Raw genomic sequence first — 9,252 nt, 5'->3', positions numbered from 1 at the left:
ACCACAGGGAGTTGCCTCCCAGTTATATCATGGGTTGAAGGCACTACCATCTCCCTGGCTCAAAGCATGGCCATAGCTATTTAACATATCCACGAAACCAGTTAAAAGTTATAGATATGTTAAATGACCATGCCAGAAGTTAGCTGTAAAACTGTTGCTATGCAAAACAGCTCTCAATGGCCCTACTCCATGTGTCCCATCCCCCAGCTCCGACTTGTGGGGGTGAGGACATCCTATATATATATATTTGTTCGAATATTTCCTAGACACTCTGAGTTCTAGACCCCATTACAAATCCCTATTTGGGGGACCTCTGGCTGCACCATGTATCAGGGGAGCCTTGGGACCCTCTGCTACCTCTGCGCTGTTCATTATTGTTATTGTTATTATTTCTTATTATTAGCAGTGTCTGAAGGCAACAATGTACTAGGCTCTCTCCAGCAGGAGGTGGAGGTGGTGAGAGTCCAGGCGGAGTGGGGCAGAGCAGGAGGGTTAGATTCTGCCCCTCTGTGAGGGACCCTGCCTCTGATGGGACAGCCTCGGGATTTCCAAGTGCCTCCTTCTTCAGGATCTCTTCCAATTTGTGTCAGTGTCTCTGAATAGTCCTGTGTCTGTCTGTCTGTCTGTCTGTCTGTCTGCCTGTCTGCCTCCCTGCCTGCCTCTCTGCCTATTTTTCTCTCTGGTGTGCTTCTCTATTTCTGTCTCTCCCTGTCTCTGCCTCTATCATTGTCTCTGACTTTATCTCTTTGTTATCTGTCTCTCTCTTTCTCTCTCCTTTCTCCATCCCCCCAGGATCTCCCTCCTCATTACCTGCCTCACCACATGCTGAATCTGAATATTTATTCCCATAAATTGCCCTCCCAAGGATTCAGAAGGGTTTCAGTCTGGGGCAGGGGCCTACCCTACCCCTAGAAGCCCCAGTACTGCCCCACCCCCACGCCATCCTGTCCTCTATCACCTTCATCCTCCAGCTTTCCTGCCACAGAGCTTGAGGGGAGGGAAGGGAACCCAATTAGGGTTAATAATGGTGGTCCTGGTGTCCTGAGGAGAGAGGAGGAGGCCTCCTCCCTTGCAAACTTCCCTCAGTCTCCTCCAGACGTGCCCCTCCCACCCTGTCCCCTCTTCAATCTGTTTGCAGGAGCCCTATAGCTGAGCTGGGATGTGTGGGCTCCCTCTCCTGCTTGATTTCCCCCCAACTTTGCCAGCAACACTGTTTAGCCCCAAAGGCTTCTTTCTCTCCCTTCCATGAAAGAAAAGAGGTCTTTGTTCCCAAGAGTTTCAGGTAAGTGGAAAGAGGGGTGCCACGCACTGTGCCCAGGCTTTGCCCAGCCCCTGAGGGGACATTGCACTTGGCTTGGCACAGGTGAGGGATTTCAGTCCAAACTCTCAGACTTGAAGCCACCGTGTGAATCAATGCCTTTCCACATGCCTCAGAGTCCATTCCCCTGTGTCTGTCTATGCATAGGTTTCATTATGTCTGGGGTGTGTGTGAATGGGGGATGTGAGAAAGTTTCTGCGCCTTGCCAGCTTGGGGACCTAAGTGTTATCTTTGTGTATGTAAGGGTGAATCCCAGGATGAGCGAGAGTGTGTTCCTGAGTAAATGTGTCTGGATGTGGATGCATCTAAGTGTGTATCTGCAGTTGTATGTCCCTGACAGTGGGTTTGTATGCATTACGTAATTGCATGTGCACATATGAATTTGTATATGTGAGTCTGAGATGACCTTCTTGCTGTTACTTTCTGAAGGGTAAGAAAAGTGTTTCATTGAAATTAGAAGCCAGATTTCCCTCCCCTACCATTTAAGGAATATGACTTTGTGCAAATGTGTGCATGTATTATGTGGAGCCTGTGGTGTATAAATGAGAACATGCTTTGGAGGATGTGTACATAAGTGCACAGAGTGTCTCTGAGTTATGATTTTGTGTGTGCATATGTGTCTATGCAAATATGTAGATATGTATGTGTGTTTTATGTGCATAGAATTGTGGACATGTATACCCTTTTTTTAAAAAGAGATTTTATTTTTAGAGAGAGGGGAAAGCAGGGAGAAGGAGAAGGAAAAGGAGAGAAACATCAATGTGTGATAGATACATCCATCGGTTGCCTCTCACATGCCCCCAGCTGGGGACCTGGCCCACAACTCAGGCATGTGCCCTGACTGGGAATCAAACTGGCAACCTTTTGGTTCACAGGCTGGAACTCAGTCCACTAAGTCACACCAGCCAGGACTGCACATGTATGTCTTTAGAAGAGTGTGCATACATGTGCAAGTGTGTATATGAATAATTTGTGTTTACCTTGTATTATATGCAAAAGTGGATTTCTGTGTGTACCATGTATTTTCTGTGTGTGTGTGTGTGTGTGTGTGTGTGTGTGTGTACCCAAACAGACCCAGTCTCCACTCTGGCCAACCCACAGTTAACAGTGCCTTGATCAGTGTTTCCATTTCAAACCGTCTGCTGAGAGCTAATAGTTCTCTGATCCCTCCTCCCCAGCCTATCCTCAAGTCTCATTAAGCCTTGCTAGAAGGGCTCTGTAGTGTGAGATGCCAAGGGACTCAGTTTGGTACCTGGGAGGGGACTGTGACAAGAGGGTGCTCTGGAAGGGTCTTGGGAGCTTCTGATAGACCTAGGTAGAATCCAGACATTCTCCCAACTTGTTCTATGGTTTGCTCATGACTCTGGGTCAGTGATTTCACCACTTTGAGCCACAGTTTCTTCATGTATAAAATGGCCATGATGATCCCTACCTCACAGAACTGTTGTGGGTGACAGATCCACTGCCCAGCTCACCATCCACCCATCCTTCCTTCCACCCATTCATCCATCTCTTTACCTTTGTACCAACCTCTCCATCCATCCATATCTCCATCCATCCATCCACCTACCTACCTGTTCATTTATTTCTTTATCCTTCTATTCATCTCTCTGTCCATCTTTCCATTGATTATCCATCACTTGTCCCTCCATCTATCCTTTCATGTGTCTATCCTTCCATCCATCTATCTCTCTATCCATGCATCCACCTGTCCCTCCATTCAATCATTATCCACCATCTGGCCATTCCTTCATCTATCCTGTATTTATTCACCCTCCCATCTACCCATCTCTCTATCCATCCTCCCATCCATCTTGTTTAGTCAACAAACTTATTGAGTGCCTCCTTTATGTCAAGCATGTGTATGTTTGAAAGCCCCAGTTCCGTGTCTGCCACAGTAGATTCTTAGTGCTAGGATTCTGAGTCAAACATCTGGGTTTGAATTCTGGCCCTTACAATTTACTAGTAGTACAACCTTGAGGGAAGTTATTTAATCTCTTTAAGTTCCAATATCATCATTATTCAAGGAGAGGTCAGAGTCACCATCAGACCATAGGATCCATGAGGACAGGTATGTTTTGCTCACCACTAAACCCTAGGGCTTGATGTATAGTAGGCCTGCAACAAATATTTGTCAAGTGACAGAATCAACAATTATATCTTCATAGGGATTCACAGATTCCACCTTCAAATAGAAACAAATGGTTGGGTGCATATAGATCAGAGATTTTCAACCTTTTTCATCTCATGGCACACATAAACTAATTACTAAAATTCTGTGGCACACAAAAAATATGTATGTTTTGCTGATCTGACAAAAAAATAATAAATAAAGGAACTGAAAACATGGTCTCAAAGAGATACTTGCACACCCATGTTCATGGCAGCATTATTCACAACAATCAAAAGGTAGAAGCACCTAAGCATCCATTTGGGACAGCCACCCTGACATTTTTGATCCAGAGTGGAGGGTACTGGCTGGGGCTATAAGCTTAGAGCCACCAGCAAGCCCTGGCTCTGCCACCAGCTCTCTCTGTGAAGTAGCAGTTTGCTTCCTGTTACTCTGGCGTTTATAAATGCTGGGGCTTGTTGGCCCTCTTCTAGCTCGCATGGCTTTCCCTGATTGGAAACAATGGCCCATTGTACCAGCCCAGCATGCCATTCGTGCCTCGGACTCATTCAGCCTGAGGAACCATGGGGACCAGCTCTCCCAGAGTGGCCCAGGGACACTGATGTCAAACCTGTGATGTCAGCACCCACACAATGGCTGAAAGGACCCATACAACTCAAGCTGTAACTAAATGGTTATCTGAAAAGACACACAAAGCTTGAATGAGGGTCCTGTCTCTGCTTTCCCGTATATGATGCAGCCAGCCTTGTGCCTAGCACCCATTGTGGAAGCTCTGCACTCAGGGTCTTGCCCAAATGTTTCCCAGGGTCCACATGTTCCTCTCTGCTGAGTTGACTCAGATTGGCCCCTTCTGCTAGGCACTTACAGTTCTGGGGGCTCCCAGCTAGACTGGCACAGGCCTCTTTCTGCTGTGTCCTCTCCACTTGCTCTCAAAGATGATGACCCTGCGTGTGGATCCCTGCTCTCCTGGTTTCCTAAGTGTGGGCATGTGAGTCTGAGAGTCAGGAACTGGGTAGGGTCCCAGTCCCAGGCCAACCTGTGCTAGGGCAAATATATGCCTGATCCCTGCATGTCTCCATCTGCTGCCTGTCCCCACTGAGTACAAGCAGCTCTGCTGTGGTTGTAGAAATGTCAGCTCAGCTGTAGGTTGGCTAATGAAGAGCAATATATCCCTGGAAATAGCCAAATTCAGTTTGCTGACTTTACATAAAGCACTCAATGGAACCCAGAGGGGCCTCTGGGCACAGGCTGGGCCAATGGGACTTAGTCTTTGCCAGAGGCCCCAAGGGCTGCCAGTGCCCACTCTCCCTCCATCAATTACTTGGGAAGATGCTGTTGTGTTAGGCGGGCCTTACTTACCATGGGCAACTGGAGTGGGCCAAGGATTGATGCAGGCCTCTCTCCATTAATTTTGACTAAAATTGTCTCTCTTGGTTAGATTAGCACTTTTCTACATAGAGGAGGGGAAACCTTCTCTCTTGCCCTCTTAAGGTTCTGTACACGCATCCTGCAAATTAAACCACAAAATACAAATTACCAGGAGAAAAAGTATACAATTTTTACTGTATGTGGATGGTGGCTTCACAGAAAAGAAGTGAGAAACCCAAAGAAGCTGTTAGAATTGGGAGAGGTGACTGGACACATGAAGGGGTGTTTGGGCTCCTAGAAGCAATAAGTTGTAAGAAGGCAACTAGGAAATGTATGGTAGGTAAATAAGGGTTGTGTAGTAGGGTTTGTTTTGCAAACTCATTCCTGCAGCCTCCAGTCTGCTTTTTATGAGAGATAGAGAACACCTTTACAAATAGAAATGTATGCCCTGATGTTCAGCAGAAGGGGTTAGGGCAGGGAGCTCTGCCTGTGTCTGCAGCTTCTCGGTTGCCTTCAGCTCACTATAATCCTTACACCAAAATGGCATATTTGTAGGTGGCACATTCTGGACCTCTTCTGCTGCATGAGCTGAACAAGTCATTGCAAACCCTATATGCTTTCAGCACCTTGATTTTTTATGGTACAGAGAAGGTAGATATATCTGGATCTGTTAATAAACATGGAAGACTGTACTATCATGAAACAGGTTTCTAAAAATTGTGAGATGGTATATATTCATAAAATTTGTCAGTTTTCTCTCTAAAAAGGCTACCAATGGCTAAAAATTTATAATAATTATACATTATTAAAACTACTAGAAATATGTCAACTAAAAATTTGAAAACTTCAAGAAATAATAAGGGTGAAGGGAAACAACTGTGATGAAAAGTATGCAAGGAAAGTAGGGTGTGTTCTTTGATAAGGGAATGTATGAGGTATGAAGGATGTTGTTTTTGTTAGGTCATTCTAAAATAGAATGAAAAGAGGAAACTGTAGAAAAACAAACACCTGAATGAATATAATAAAGTTGCAACAAACTTTTAGAAGGACCTTATCTCATGTAGTCAAGCTGAGTCACATTTGAATGAATTAAAATTTTTTTAAATGAGGCTTAAAATCAAAGTACACTGATGCACAACTAGAATTTGGCCTTCCTTCTGTTAAAATGACAGCGTTTTCTTGGACTATTGGTCTGCTCTTACTAAGGGATTGTAAAAGTTTTGTCTCTGCCTTGTGAGTCACTTGCCTAGGACTCCAGGATCTATGTCTTATCAGGATAATTTCCTGTGTTTGATGCTAACCTTTATCATGCCTTTGCTTATGAAAGAGAAACAAGAATCATCACTTTTGAAAGAGCTAAGGCTTTTTACATTAAAAAAAGTTGTTTTCCCTACATCAAATTTGAAATGAAGTTTTTGACCTTGAACTAACTTTGTGATTTTTCCAGAGGGCCCATGGAAAATCTCAAAGGCTGTGTTCTTTCACCTTGTGAAAAGAGAGGTGTTACACTAATTAGACTTATTTGATTTGTTAAACAACATGAAAAGGCATTGTCAAAGGGATGCTTAATCTTTCCTAGGCTGTGTTAGTGTGGTAACTATTATTAATATAAATATTTCAGAAATTGTATAAATTTCACAGAAATTTGTCAATACCCTTGCTACCCATGATGTGTCCTGATATATAAGGCCATATATCAGGTGTGTCAGTCATAATTCTAGTAATTATTTTTGTTGCGTTGACATAAGAAATGTCCAAACCTGTAGAGAAATTTTATGAGTTAATCTGAGCCAAACTGAAGACATTGCCAGAAAGCCAAATCTCAATGGATTGAGAAAATTCACCAGCAAATGGCAGTTTTACAGTTTATTTTATCCATCAGAATCAAAGGGGAAGATATTGGGGGACTACACGAAATCCACCAGTGGTAGATTAGGGAGGCAAAAGAAAGCAAAGTGTGGAAATCTCTGAGATTGGATAAAATGTGAAATGGACAGACACATACATTTTTTATATTGGTGGGTACAGGACAGTTAATGATTAGTGGTTAACATGACAAGATAACACTGAGGGGGTTTCTGGTCTCTGCTCTGGTGCAGTGAATGGTCTGGAAAAAAGGAAATTGCCCTGATATTCCAAACGTATGTTATTGTAGATGTTCAGTTAAGGTAAAGATTGACCTTCATCAGGGAAGACGCTGCCTAGGACGTGACCACCTGCCAGGACTCACTTTCAGTTAGAAAGTTTTAATTTCAGGCCATCTTCTGTGGTCACTTTAGGTCTCTAAGTCCCACCACACAGGCCTCCCCTGAGCTAGTCAGATTCGGTGTGTGGCCTTCTTTCATCCACAGTGGTGTGTCACAGAAACATTTTCTTGTCAAATGAGCTCTCATCGGATCTTTGGAAGCTGATAGGTTCATGAAACGGCTAATCCAGTGTCAAGTAGAACAAGAATTGAGTACGTGGGACTGAATTAATGGATAAAGGATGATTGTGGTCGTGGGTTTGGAGTGTTGCTTGTTCTTTGATGTTCCATTTTGCAGCAGCAACAAATCCCTTTCACTTAAGCTATCTATAATTTATAAAAATTTAGTAGATTATACTTTTTTAAACTGAAAAAAACCCTTCATCTTTAGCCCTGGCTGGCATAGCTCAGTGGATTGAGCGCGGGCTACAAACCAAAGTGTCGCAGGTTCGATTCCCAGTCAGGTACATGCATGGGTTGCAGGCCATGACCCCCAGCAAACACACATTGATGTTTCTCTCTCTGTCTCTCTCTCTATCTATCTCTCTCCCTTTCCTCTCTAAAAGTAAATAAATAAAATCTTAAAAAAAACACCAAAAAATTCATCTTTTCTTCCCACTTGATCCTTCCAGTATTTGGAAACTTATTGAATATTTTTATCTTCATGGCAATATAATTACTTGCAGACATCCAATAAGAATCTATTCTCCTTGTAAAAGGATACAGTTGGAAATATTCGTTAAATAACCAAAGCTTTGAGTAGAATATCATATTTCAGAATGATGCCTTGAACCAAATTTGACCATAGAGTTCTAATGAACCAAGTTCTAAGTTCTAAGTAACTAAGGTTGACTTTTTAGAGCCAATGCTTACAAAGCCCTCTTGGAAAAATCAACCCAGTACCTGGCTCCCAGGGTTCTTGGCCTCACAGTTGAGTAAGGAAGGTCATTTCCTGGCAGACCCAGGAACTTCAAGACATCTTGGGGACTTTGAGAAGAGAGGAGTTCATCTAAATCTGTAGGTACTGCAAAAACAATCTGGTGGGGTGCGGTGGCAAAACATGACCCTCCCACCACTCATGATGAGGGCTGACCAGGGGGCCCCTGGCCAGAAGGAGTGTGCATTGTTTTGGGAATGTTTCTTATCTCCTTTGGGAGTGGCTTCTTGTCCTGTGACTGCTTCTTGACTCTTTCCTTCTGCATGTACACACTGAGGTAATACAGTTTAGAGTAACACACAGAACATGTGCCTCCTTTGTCTGGGACCCTTTTATAACGAGCCTCAGCCTGGAGGAGGTGCCATCCCTCGCACCCACCTGTCGCTCTTGGTGCTCTCCCCTGTAATGTGAGTGATAAACAGGACACCCACATCTGCTGGTCACAAACACTTAAGCAGCTCCCCAGATTGGGGCTCCATGAGGAATCCCTACCCTGGCTTTTAGCCTCAAGAAGATTTAACAGTCTAATCTGAGATTTCCCTTCAAGACCACATCCCAGTGGTCACGACACCCATCACTCTGGCCCCCTGAATAACGTCTGCCTTACCTACCCTTCTTTAATGTGCCCTGACTACTCCAGGCTTCTCCAGAAAGACTGGTGATGATAAGGGCTAGGTACCTCAGGAGCTCTCAGCCAGATACCAGAACAGACTGCAAAGGTAGAGCTTAAAAAAAAAAAACAGGTCCATCTTGTCCTGGTTGCTGTGGCTCAAGCTGGTAGGAGTGTTGTCCTGTAACCGAAGGGCTGTGGGTTTGATTCCCAGTCAGAGCACATGCCTAGGCTGCAGGTTTGATCATCTGTCCTGGCACATAGGGGAGATAGCTGATCGATGTTTCTCTTTCACATCATTGTTTCTCCCTCCCCCTTCCTCTAAAAGCAGGAAACAAATCAGTAAAAACAGGTCCATCTCTTGAAGAGCCCTTTTCTAATCACGAGACTTCGTCAGCCACATGGGGAGTGTGTGAGAGTCAACACCAGACCCCTTGACTTCAGTTTCAGGCTTTCACACCGGCACCTATGGACAGCCCAGGCATGCGAAACAATACACAGTAACTCAATCACCGTGCAAATACCTTCTTTTTAAAGACAGTTTTGGTTACTTTGGTCTAGGGTCTTTAAAACATTGTCTGTCTTCCTTTTGCTTACACTTTGTACTATAAGGGTCCAAGGTCATCCTTATAGCCACAGGATT

This window comes from Phyllostomus discolor, chromosome 6 (genome assembly GCF_004126475.2).
Source record: "Phyllostomus discolor isolate MPI-MPIP mPhyDis1 chromosome 6, mPhyDis1.pri.v3, whole genome shotgun sequence".
Taxonomy (NCBI): domain Eukaryota; kingdom Metazoa; phylum Chordata; class Mammalia; order Chiroptera; family Phyllostomidae; genus Phyllostomus; species Phyllostomus discolor.
Note: the sequence above shows the minus strand (reverse complement) of the source record.